This window comes from Hemiscyllium ocellatum, chromosome 46, assembly GCF_020745735.1.
Source record: "Hemiscyllium ocellatum isolate sHemOce1 chromosome 46, sHemOce1.pat.X.cur, whole genome shotgun sequence".
Taxonomy (NCBI): domain Eukaryota; kingdom Metazoa; phylum Chordata; class Chondrichthyes; order Orectolobiformes; family Hemiscylliidae; genus Hemiscyllium; species Hemiscyllium ocellatum.
Window position 1 is genome coordinate 6,564,704 of NC_083446.1, and position 12,834 is coordinate 6,577,537.

At 40.4% G+C, this 12,834-nt stretch overlaps 1 protein-coding gene and 1 pseudogene across 1 annotated transcript in view; one reads left to right on the plus strand and one right to left on the minus strand.

Annotated features, from left to right (window-relative positions):
- The window catches only part of rce1a (Ras converting CAAX endopeptidase 1a), a 30,310-nt gene extending 25,452 nt beyond the window's left edge, over positions 1-4,858 (minus strand). The window contains exon 1 of the mRNA XM_060855594.1: positions 4,785-4,858. The gene's annotated coding sequence lies outside the window, so the exon portion shown is untranslated. The remainder of the gene's footprint in view (positions 1-4,784) is intronic.
- Positions 4,859-8,418: 3,560 nt separating this feature from the next.
- LOC132836351 (small ribosomal subunit protein eS7-like) lies at positions 8,419-8,994 on the plus strand (annotated as a pseudogene).
- Positions 8,995-12,834: the final 3,840 nt, after the last annotated feature.

Sequence of the window (12,834 nt, forward strand, 5' to 3'; positions counted from 1 at the left end):
TTGGGGGAAGACTGATTTTATTAAAATAAAGCAGGATCTGGCCACAGTAGACTGGCAAGAGCTCCGTGCGGATAAGTCTGCAGCAGAGAAATGGGGTCATTCAAAAAGGAGTGGGGAGAGTATAGATTTAACATGTATCCTTTAGAGGGAAATGTACAAGCAATAAGTTCAGAGAGCCCTGGATATCTAGGACCAATCAGGACTAGATAAAGAAGAATAGGGCTTTTAGCAAGTTCAAAGGGAACAATTCAGCTGTGGTCCTAGAGGAATTTAGAAAGTGCAAGAGGGAACTTAAAGCAATTAAAAAGCAAAAATGAGCATGAAAATGAACTTATGAACAGGGTTAGGAAGAATGCTAAGATATTTTACAAATATGTTAAAGAGAAGAGGTTAACCAGGGAAAGAGTAGGGCCAATTAGGAACCAAGGGGGCAACCTGTGTGTGAAGCCACAGGATATTGGAAGGGCATTGAATGAATATTTTTCTTTGGTTTTCAATCTGGAAAAGGAGAACATAGGTATGAAATTCAGGAAAAGGGACTGTGAGAAACTTGCAGTTTGACATAGGAAATGGAGAGGTATTGGAGGCTCTGTTGGGCTTAAAAACAGACAAATGGTTCAGATGAATTGCATCCCAGAGCAGGGAGGTCAGGCAGGAAAGTTCAGGGGCTTTGACACAAATTTTTAATATCGCCCTTGCCACAGGGAAAGTACCAGAGGACAGCTAATGTGGTCCCACGTTTTCAGAGGGGTGGTAGAGATGAACCAGGAAATTAGAGACCAGTGAACCTCACATAAGTGGTAGGGAAATTACTGGAGGAAATTCTGAGGAGCAGATTAATTAGGGATTGTCAGCATTTGTCAGAAGGTGGTCATTCCTAACAAATTTGTTAGAACTTGTTTGGAAATGTGATCAAGTGTGTGGATGAGAGAAGTTCAGTTGATGTAGGTTATATAGATTTAAACAAGGTCCAATATGGGAAACTGATTGAGAAGATTAAAGCACATAGAATTAAGGGAAAGTTGACAAGATAGATCTGAAACTGATGGGCCAAAGGGCCTTTTAGATATGGTGTGATTTAATAAATCTTTGAATCGTTGTGTGTTCATGTCTGTTCTGGTGTGAGTGGTTTAATATTATCCAGGCTGTTTTATTTATATTCAGCATTGTGCAGCTGTGACATCATCATAAGCTTGCTCCAGGGTCCCAAAGCCCTTACACAAAACCCTTCTTCCTCTTTCAATTCCAATTCATCTGCACTCTCTGTGGAGGGGAGGTTCTGGGGAGCACTACGGAGCAACCTTCCTCTGAGCCTGAAGCTGTAGTTTTTAAAGTGTATTTTTAACGGAGCCAGATTGAGGATCAATCAACAAATCCTTTACCATTACATTCATGGCAGGCATGTGATGGACAGAACATTGGAGCTGCTACCACCATGCATGTAAAAGTATGTTCTGTCACAGCAACTCAGGCTCTCTGAGTGAATTGCATACACCACCACTACTGTATATAGACAAGCAATTAGTATCAAATAAGATGAATCAATTGATCTGCCTTGAGAAGTGGAGGTTGAGAGAGAAGTATGTTGACCAGGATTCCCTGCTCTTCTCTTTTGTCAGCATAGAATAGAACCCCTATACTGTGGATGCAGGCCATTTGATCCATTGAGTCCACACCAACCCTCCGAAGAGCAACCCATCCAGAACTTCCCCATCCCTGTAACGATGCATTTCCCATGGTCAATCCACCTAATTTGCACATTTTTGGACTGCAGGAGGAAACTGGAGCAGTTGAATGAAACCGACAGAATGTGGAAATTCCACACAGACAGTAGCCTGACAGCAGAATTGAATCCAGGTCCCTGGCACATTGAGGCAATAGTGCTAACTACTTAGCCACTGTGCCACCCCACTCTAACATTTGAATGTGGAACAAAAAGATATATTGACAAGGTTCAATTATGTAACTAGGGCAGGAGGAAGGTTCGTGTGAAACATAAACAATGTCAAATGAACTGTTTCTATGCTGATAATTCAAAATAATTCAAAACCAGGGTTTTATAAATACAAGATAAAAACTAATAAACTTAATTTCTCTGAGAAATTCATTCCTCCAAATGGGGTTTGAATGTGGAACTTTACCCTGTGGCATACTTGAGGTAAATTGCATGGATGAATTTAATGAAGAGCTCATTAGTTCATGAGAGAGAAAGGAACAGGATATATTGACAAGATGGGATGGGATGAATTAAGTAAGGTGAGAGGAGACTTGACTGAAACATAAACACTAGAACAGACCATGGACAAATGGGAAAAGGGCAAGGTGCAAGCACGTTTAGATAGCTCTACCAACAAACATTCACTATGGGCTGAATTCCCTCATCTGTGTAACATTCTATGAGACGAACATAAGAAAACTTGACTAGTTATCTGATTTTCCTTTCTCAGGGGTCGCCAGGGCCATCTCTGGAAATAAATTGCCTAATTCAAAGTCAGTTTAAAAGACTTTGTCATCTGTCTGATTTTATAAATCTCCTGCTGCTGACATCTCTGTGAGCAGTGAGAATAGTAATAGCTTTTTCCAATCCTTCTACACCTCCATCCGCTATGACCAGGGCCTCCAAGCCCTCAGTTTTTTCCTCTCCAGACGTCCCCAACAGTACCCTTCCACCGACACTCTCATTCATTTGGCCGAACTGGTCCTCACCCTTAACAATTTCTCCTTTGAATCCTCCCACTTCCTCCAGACCAAAGGGGTAGCCATAGGCACATGTATGTGCCCAAGCTATGCCTGTCTCTTTGTTGGCTACGTAGAACTGTCGATCTTCCGTAATTACACCGGCACCACTCCCCACCTCTTCCTCCGCTACATTGATGACTGCATTGGCGCCAGCTCATGCTCCTGCGAGGAGGTTGAGCAATTCATCAACTTCATCAACACATTCCACCCTGACCTTAAATTTACCTGGACCATCTCTGACACCTCCCTCCCCTTCCTGGACCTCTCCATCTCCATTAATGATGACCGACTTGACACTGACATTTTTACAAACCCACAGACTCCCACAGCTACCTGGATTACATCTCTTCCCACCCTACCTCTTGCAAAAATGCCATCACGTATTCCCAATTCCTCCGCCTCCACCGTATCTGCTCCCAGGAGGAGCAGTTCCACCATAGAACACACCAGATGGCCTCCTTCTTTAGAGACCGCAATTTCACTTCCCACATGGTTAAAGATGCCCTCCAACACATCTCGTCCACATCCCGCACCTCCGCCCTCAGACCACACCCATCCAACCGTAACAAGGACAGAACGCCCCTCGTGCTCACCTTCTACCCTACAAACCTTCGCATAAACCAAATCATCCACGCACCCCTACAACCTACCCTCCCATCCTGGCACTTTCCTGTGCCACCGCAGGAACTGTAAAACCTGTGCCCACACCTCCTCCCTCACCTCTATCCAAGGCCCTAAAGGAGCCTTCCACATCCATCAAAATTTTACCTGGACATCCACTAATATCATTTATTGTATCCGTTGCTCCCAATGCGGTCTCCTCTACATTGGGGAGACTGGGCGCCTCCAAGCAGAGCGCTTTAGGGAACATCTCTGGGACACCCGCACCAATCAACCACACCACCCCGTGGCCCAACATTTCAACTCCCCCCTCCCACTCTGCGAGGACATGGAGGTCCTGGACCTCCTTCACCGACGCTCCCTCACCACCAGTCGCCTGGAGGAAGAACATCTCATCTTCCGCCTCGGAACGCTTCAACCCCTGGGCATCAATGTGGACTTCAACAGTTTCCTCATTTCCCCTTCCCCCACCTCACCCTAGTTCCAAACTTCCAGCTCAGCACTATCCCCATGACTTGTCCGGACTTGTCCTACCTGCCTATCTTCTTTTCCACCTATCCAATCCATCTTCTACTCCCTGACCTATCACCTTCATCCCCTCCCCCACTCACCCATTGTACTCTATGCTACCTTCTCCCCACCCCCACCCTCTTCTAGCTTATCTCTCCACGCTTCAGGCTCACTGCCTTTATTCCTGATAAAGGGCTTTTGCCCGAAACGTCGATTTCGCTGCACTTTGGATGCTGCCTGAACTGCTGTGCTCTTCCAGCACCATTAATACAGAAAATAGCTTTTTCATAATCAACGGAGAATTTCTTGAAGTGAGCTTCAGAACAGCAAATGTAACTGCTTTATAGAGATCCTCATATAACTGAACTGTCACTATGGCGAGAACTGCTACTTCAGTGAGTGGTTGAAGTAAATAGCCTTGATAAATTTAAGAGGTAGCAAATGAATGCAGGAAGGAGAAAGACATTGAAGATCGATATTTTAATTGATCTACTCAAACATTTAATGATATGTATCTGGGACTGGTGCGACTTGATTCTGATAGTGTAAGATCAATTAAGTAAGAGAAACAAAATTCAGGGGTCTGTCATATAATTGTAGTGTCTCTATCTCTGGACCAGAAGTTCTGGTCACAACTGTGCCAAGGGGGTTTAGAAACATCTCTGTGGAGGTTGATTAAGGAACAAAAACAAATTGCTCAAGAAACTCAGCAGTTCTGACAGCATCTGTGGAAAGAAAGCAAAGTTAACATCTCAAGACTAGTGATCCTTCTTCAGTGACAGAAGACTCGTGCGGAGAATAAACACAGACGGATAATCGGGCTGAATGAATGGCCTGTTTCAGTGTTCTAAAATTTAACATAAAACTATACCAACTGCTTTACGATAGTTACTACACAGGAAAATTGCAGTTACCTTCACGGAGCACAGAAGGTCATTGTTCTTCTTAAAGCATGATGACCGTGCACACTGTACTGATCTGGGTGACATCTTCAAACCACACTGGCAGGATCTGGTGCTGTGGTTTCCTCTGGTAGTCCAGAGGAAAGAGTTGGCCCTCCTATACATCCACCATATCCTCTGTTAGCAAAGCACAGAGTTAATTTCCTCGTTACACCATCACGAGGGCAGTTTATGGATATTGTGGCAAGTACTTCAGTAGCTAGTGTGAGGGAAGATAATGTGAATGGTGCCATACAGTCATAGTGCAGTTAATAAGATGAGTAATTCACAAAAGAGAAATCCTTCATGAAATACCCGAATTGACATTGAGCCAATCTTTAGTAAAATTTAGCCATCTTTTATGTAAAGCATTTTAATTGCTATCATTAAGAGCAGAAGTTGTATGGTAAGCCAGAAGTGGAGGGGGTGGGGGGAGGTGTTAAAAAGCATTTCTCCAACATGAATGACTTGAAAAGATTGCATTGAGTGGGACAAAATTATTAACATAAAACAAAACTCCTTTAGTTTTTCATATGCAGAGTGAGTATATTTCACCCCAGAATAGCAAAACCTGATATGGCTGTTTCACAACAGTGGGGAAGGAAGAGAAACTGATGAAACATCAACAAGTTCAGGAAATGAACCACCCATTAATGAGTTGCCTAATGTTACTTGCAGCAAGTTCATGAATATAAGTCCCTTTTTTATTTATACATGGAAAGGATAAAGTTGGGAAAGAAACTTCAGATATTCACGTCATGAAATAAACTAAATAAGCTATAAAACGATCATGTGACACTTGGCATAACATGATGTTAACACAGTAACTAGTTTATCTGAAAATACTAGCTTTCAGAGCACTGCTCTTTCATCAGGTAACTAGTGCGAGTATGTAAGACAGAGTGTGTGTATGTGCAGTGTAGTGGGGTTACCTGCAGTGTAACATAAACCCAAGGTCCTGGTTGAGGCCATCCTCATGGGTACTGAACTTGGCTATCAGCCTCTGCTTGGCCACTCAGTGTTGTTGCATGACCCTAAATCTGCCTTGGAGGATGGTCACCTGAAGATCCGAGGCCAAATATCCCTGACCGCTGAAGTGTTCCCCGACTGGGAGGGAACATCCCTGTCTGGCGATTATTGTGTGGTGTCCATTCATTTGCTGTTGTAGTGTCTGCTTGGTCTTGCCAATGTAATCGACACAAACACAAATACTCACACATTCAAGCAGATCCTCTCTCATACACATGTCCTCTCTCAGATAGACAGACAGACACACACACACAGATATAAGTCTATGGGGTGAATTTGCATTTGCAGATACATTCTAATTTTGATCAAAAAGCACACAACTGGCAGCCAGTCAGTCCATACAACATTTTATAAATTCTTAACTTGGAAATAGAACCAGTCTGACTCAAGATTGAGATACAGACAGACTCTAACCTCACAGCTTTAATATATCACTTTTTTCTTTTAAACCTTAAGGTTTCTTGAGAATGTGACTTAAAAGAAGTTCTGGGATTTACATATTAATGAACTGAAACCTGTAAACCATTGTAAAAGATGAAAGACTTAACAGCAATCTAGGTTTGTTCAATTTATCCTTTTAATTACATTACACTGTGATTGTTTGCTATAAATTCTGTGACTTGTGATCCCAGTTACCTGATGAAGGAGCAGCACTCTGAAAGCCAGTACTTCCAAATAAACTTGTTGGACTATAACCTGGTGTTGTGTGATATTTAACTTTGTTCACCCTAGTCAACACCGGCACTTCCACATCAACACAGTAAGTGACACTGAGAAACATTGACAAGAAAGCCTGACCAAAACCTGAGGTAAATAACATGTATTTCCTGACCATAAATTTTATCTTAAGACTTTTAATAGCATATATGTTGAACTGCTCAAGAAAAACAGCAATACCATGCTCCCCACTCTGACTGAGAGGGTAAAAGGCAAAGCCTGTAGGGTAAAAGTGTCTAGTTGGATTTTACTTGTTCAATAAATTCATTAAACTACTTTGTTAAAGCAAAGGTACAACAAAGTCACTCGGTACACAAATACCAAGCGCCACTACATATTGAGGTTCTGCCTCTCCCTGCTGTTGTGAAAGGTGGGGTTGGCCTCATTGCCTCAACACTCCAAGTAATTGCACTGTTCTATATCATCTATATGTTCTATATCTTCATGGAGAAACTGGCAAAGAGTTTGATCACAATTCCATTAGGAAGTGGTCAGCATGTAGCATCCTCAAGACCTTGTTGGAAAAGGAGAGGGTGGATTTTGTCATGTGGTTTTCTGAGGAGACAGTCAGTCATTTGGCAGAATGCCTCATCACCGGACATCACTTGACTGGCGGTAAGAAGGGCACTGCCTGTCATATCCTTCTTGTATGGGGGGATTGAACTGTTGCACATCTTCTGGAATGTGCCTTTGCAAAGTAAATCTGGAGAAAGATGCAATGTTTTTCATCAAGGTTCGTAATGAGCAGTTCCATGATACAGGACTCTGTGCTCTACAGTCTATTTCCTGGAACACACACCGAGACAAACATCGGCAGTACCTGGAGGACCATCAACTCACTGAAAAAAGTTCTTTAGTCTGCCCAAAACATGTTGGTCTTCCAGAACAATGAGTTGACCTCAAATGAATGTTGCAGACTGGCACATTCCGAGGTCCAGGACTACATGCTGAGGGATGCAGTGAAGCTTGGGGAAGCTGCTACAAAAGTGCAATGGGAAAAGATCACTGTCTAAGATCTTCCTGCTGAAGTTAAATGGGGTTCCATTCAGTTCTCAGATTCTCCTCATGTCTCAAATATAGTCTTGTTCAAGTAGGAGATGCCTTTGGTTTGTTTGAATAGGGTCTAAGATTTGTTTGTTTCCTTGATATGACACTTGACTATGTATGAATATAAAGATATTTTTAACGAATAAAGTATATTTTAAAAATAAAAAATGACACTTAAAAAAGACACAACTAAACTGATAAACTGCAATTTCACCAATCTGCTGAATAATGTTTGCAGTGATACTAACTTATTTTTGCTTCAAATCTGTACGTTTACATTTTTGTAATGCATGACTCAACCCAAGTGTGTAATCACTACAATCTTTTAAAACAGAGCCTCACAATTTCCAGTTATAACATATGAATTAAGAGCAGGCCACTCAGCTCCTCAAGCCTGCTGTCATTTATTTAGCCCATTGTTGATGTGATTACTCCACATTCCCTCCCACCCACCCCAGTAACTTATCACACCTCGCTTATCAAAAATTTATCTATCTCTGCCTTAAAAATGTTCAAACACTGCTTGCACCATCTTTTGAGGAAGGAAGTTCTAAAGTCCCATGACTCTCTGTGAGAAAGAAATTGCCCTCATTTCTGTCTCAAATGGGTGAGCACTTATTTTTAAGCAGTGACCTTAGTTGTACATTCTCCTACAAGAGGAAATATCCTCTCTATATTCACCCTGTCAAGACCCCATGTATTTAAATCAAGTCACCTTTTACTGTTCTAAACTCCAGTGGAGACAAGCCTAGCCTGTTCAATGTTTCTTCATATTTCCAATGTTTGAGGCCAAGTGAATGACATGAGACAGGCCATGTTTAGCAGCGCTGCCAAAATCGTGAAGCCTAATGGTAAAAAGCTGTCCGAATTAGAGTCTGGTATTTTCCAGTTCTTCTGGAGTTAGAAATGAATTATGACTTGAAGACTCAGTTATGAAAGCTGAACATTACAGCTGCCAAGGAAATTGGCAATGGTAGAAAAGCAACTATTATCTTCATGCCAGTACCCCAACTGAAGTACTTTTAGAAGATCCAAGTGCAACTTGTGCACGAGTTTGAAAATAAAATTTTGTGGTAAGCATGTTGTCTTCATTGCAGAGAGGAGCCTTTTGCCAAAATCCAACCAGGAAAAGTAGAAACACGAACAAACAGAAGCATCCCAGAAGCCATACATTGACTGCAGTGCGTAATGCCATTCTTGAAGATTTGGTTTGCCCCAATGATTGTGGACAAGAGAATTCGTGTGAAACTAGCTGGTACAAAGCTCAAAGTACATTTGAACAAAGCTCAACGGCACAATGTAGAACACAAAAAAAGATATATTTTCAGCTGTCTACAAGAAACTAACTAGCTAGGATGTTGTATATGAATTACCAGAGTTCCAATGGTAGATTGTAAAGAATGGTTCAAATAAAAAAAGTCAATACTGATAAAAAAAGACATGCAAGATTGTGCTGTTGACCATATATGAAACTCAACAATTCAGTACTGTTGCTTTCCTTTTCACTTTATCTTACTCACTTTTTGCTTTATCTTTTCCAGCACAACCAAACTATCCGTGAAAATATAAATAAAGCTCAAGCTTCCACACTCAACTACAACGTAGCTCAGAAATAAATTCCAGCTGTGGTAATTCCCAAGCTAATAGAGATGAAGGCAATGCATGAGAAATGAGCTTTGATTGCATCAGAAACGACGAGTTGTTGTTGACAAATTTCTTTAAATTATGGTCCTTATTGCGAGCTCAACAAAATGTCAGGTTATTAATACATTGAGAAATGAAATCCTCCCAACATGAGGTGCTGTTAGATGCAATAAGTTGATAATCAACAGACTTTCAATTTCACTTCAATCAAAACATGCACAAAATACTTGCCATATGTGCTGAGAAATGGAGATGTGGATTCACAGCCAAGGTTTCCCACAAAATGGGTTCAAGAGTTCGGGCAGGATTAGATGTGGATCACAGTCCAGGAACTTTCTTACCAAAGGAACATCTAATGGTTCACATTGTGGGATAGATTCTCAGTAAATGTCAGTGATTATATTTTAACAATGAAGAGATTGTGGTAAAAAGAAAGCAATGGGCATGCAAGACATATAAACTTAAGAACAAAATAAATAGCAGCAGAGCTGGATGAACTCTGTCTCAGTCTTTAGATATGGCATATCCTTAAAACAAGTAGGTGCTTATGCAATTCTATACAACAGAATGATTTAATGGGAATAGTTTTGATCCCTATTCAGATAGTTCTTTTGTGACGTGCAGTGTGCCAAAGAACAGCAATTTCTGTAAATGAATGATGCACTGTAAACTGTACTCTCACGGTACCATATCAAGACGGACTATCCATTGGACACTCAATAAAAATTGTAATGAAAAAATATAATATACTAGCTTCTAATCCTCGCCATGTCACCCTCAGCTACATTAGAATATAGACCAGATCTTAAGTGTAAGAGAAAGCTCCTTTTATGCAGAAACAACTTTATTTCATAAATTTTCCCTTTTGCTTTACTAAGTGATCCACTTAGTAAAAGTTATTTGTTATTACTATTTCATACTGTATATGACTTTTACATTACTGTTATTAATACTCATTTCTATCTTGTTTGGATTGATGGCCTGAGGGATGCATTCAGCTCTCTCTCATCTGGTGGAAATCACTGTGTCCAATCAGACAAATTGGAAACTTCCTGAAGCCACAGATATTCCTCCTGCAAACAAGAGAACACAGAATACTGCCATTATTGTAGAAATCAGTACACATACTACAATTACCATAAAACATTTCATATTATGATTTCCCGATAAAGACACAGAAACAGCAGTTGGTGCCAGATCTGCTGTTAGTTTTAAATCTGAGATAAATTTTTGTTAAGCACAGGTATTAAGGGATATAGATAAAAGACAGGTATATGGAATTAGGTCACATATCAGCCAGGATGTCATTAAATTGCAGAAAAGGCTTGAGGGGCTGAATAGCCTACTTTTGTTTCTATGCTTCAATGTGGAATAAAGTTAACTCATACTCATTCTATTTGTTTGCAAACCACATCTCGCCAATTGAATAATTCTTACTACGATTTTATGATTATTTTAGTGAATCTGTCACTTGGTGGTAGAAAGCATTTGGATTCAGATAATTTAATAAGGTGCCTAAATGGGTAATGTGATCTTTGCTGAATGTTCAGTTATTATGCTAAACATAAAAAATGCAAGCTTTGCTAAATAAATTCCAGCAACAGTCTTTCTTTCGTTTCTTCCATAGCTCCACTCAAAGTGACTCTAAGCTTATCTTGTCCATGAAACCCACCTCCTATTCCATTGAACCTATTCTCAATATACAGCTGTTCACCTGACTTCCCCATCTGTTTCCTTGTAAATAAATATTATAAATGTTTCTCACTTTTCAGCCATGGTTCCTCTTTCTTTAAATCATTGTCATAACCCATCCCCTCAAAAAATTCCTCAATTGCATCAACTTTGAAAATGACCATTCCAATTCTAACATTCCTTTTCCTGTTCAAAGTCCTTGAATATTATTGTCACCTCTCAAATCTGTTTCATCCCTGAGGAATGCAGGACTCTTATGATGTGGGTATAATGTCTCTACCGCTGGGCCAGGGGGCACAGGTTCATCCCCCGTTCCAGTTTTGAACAGTTTGATTCGAAAATATTTAGCCTGAGAAACTCATAGCTTTTGTGGTAGTGTCCCAACCTCTGGGCCAAGAGTCCCAAATTCAGTCCCACCTGTTCCAGAAGTGTGTAATGACATCTCTAAATAGGTGGATTAGAAAATATCTACTCTAAGGAACTCCTGCAACTATGTCCTGGGACTGAGACAACAGATCTTGTACTAGGTATGACTCCAATCTGCGAAGAGTGTGCCTCCTGATTTCCATTGGCTCCAGTTTTGCCAGGGTTCCTTGAAGTCATTCTTAGTCAAATGTTGCCTGATGTCAAAGACAATCATTCTTACCTCGCCTCTGAAATTTAGCTCTTTAGTCCATATTTGGACTAAGACTGTAATGAAGAAAACAGGTGAGTGGCCATTGTAAAATCCAAACTGAGCATCATTGAACAGGTTATTGCCAAGCAAGTGCTGCTTGACAGCACTGTCAACAACATCGTCCATCACTTTGATGATTGAGAGTTGTTTGATAGGGTGACAAGTGAAGAGGATAGATTTGTCCTACTGATCAGGACTACCTAATAGTTTTTCATATTGTTGAATAGATGCCAGTGTTATGTTGTACTAGAAAAGCTTGACTAGGGACATGGCTAATTCTGGCACACAAGTCTTCAGTATGATTGCTGGAACAATGTTGGGGCATTTGCAGTTTCCAGTGTCTTCAGTCATTTCTTGAAATCACTGAAGAATTGAACTTGTGATGTTGGGACCTCAGGAGGTGGCTGAGATGGAGTTTCAACTTTTAAGGTATTACTTAAAACCGACCTTTTTGAGAAAGCTTTTAGTCATCTGACCTAATATCTCAACATCACACTCTGATTTATAACGCTTACACGAAGTGTCTTGGGATTTTTTATGTAAAAGGCATATATAATTTGTTGCTGTTGTTGGCAACTTTGTGCTGAGAGTTGACGGTTACATGTTGATTTTTTTTTATTTAAAAAGGTGCACAACACCACCATAGCTATTTGTTGTCTATTTCCAGATATCTCAAGAAAATATTAGACCTTCACAATAACTATTGTTACATTTAGTCATTTTAGAGGTCAATGAGACATCGTGTGCACCTTACATGTATAGTATATATAATGACAGTTGGAATGACAGGTTTCTTTCTCTGCAGGATATTAATGAACTTACTTTGCTTTTATAACAAACTGAAAAATTTCATTGCCATCTTTTTTGATGTTGACCCACAAATGATCAGATTTATCTGATTAAACTTCACAACACATTGTGATGGATTCTGAACTCAACCTTTGGGTTCCTATATCTTTTAGCATGAATATAGTGATGGTTTCCATATTTACCAAATGCTTAGTTGAGCAAAAGATATGAATTTTCATGAAAATAAACTGGGATCCAAATGCTGGATACAAGCACAAACCTTATTATCGGTTGTTTTACCACTGATCGTTTGCTCAGTGCTCATTGTACTGCACTGTACCCCGAAGGTGCCAATCGTCTCAGATGTTAATCTTATTGGGAATGATGCTGAGACCTGCATATCTGTTTTCAGCAAGGAGACATGGCTTG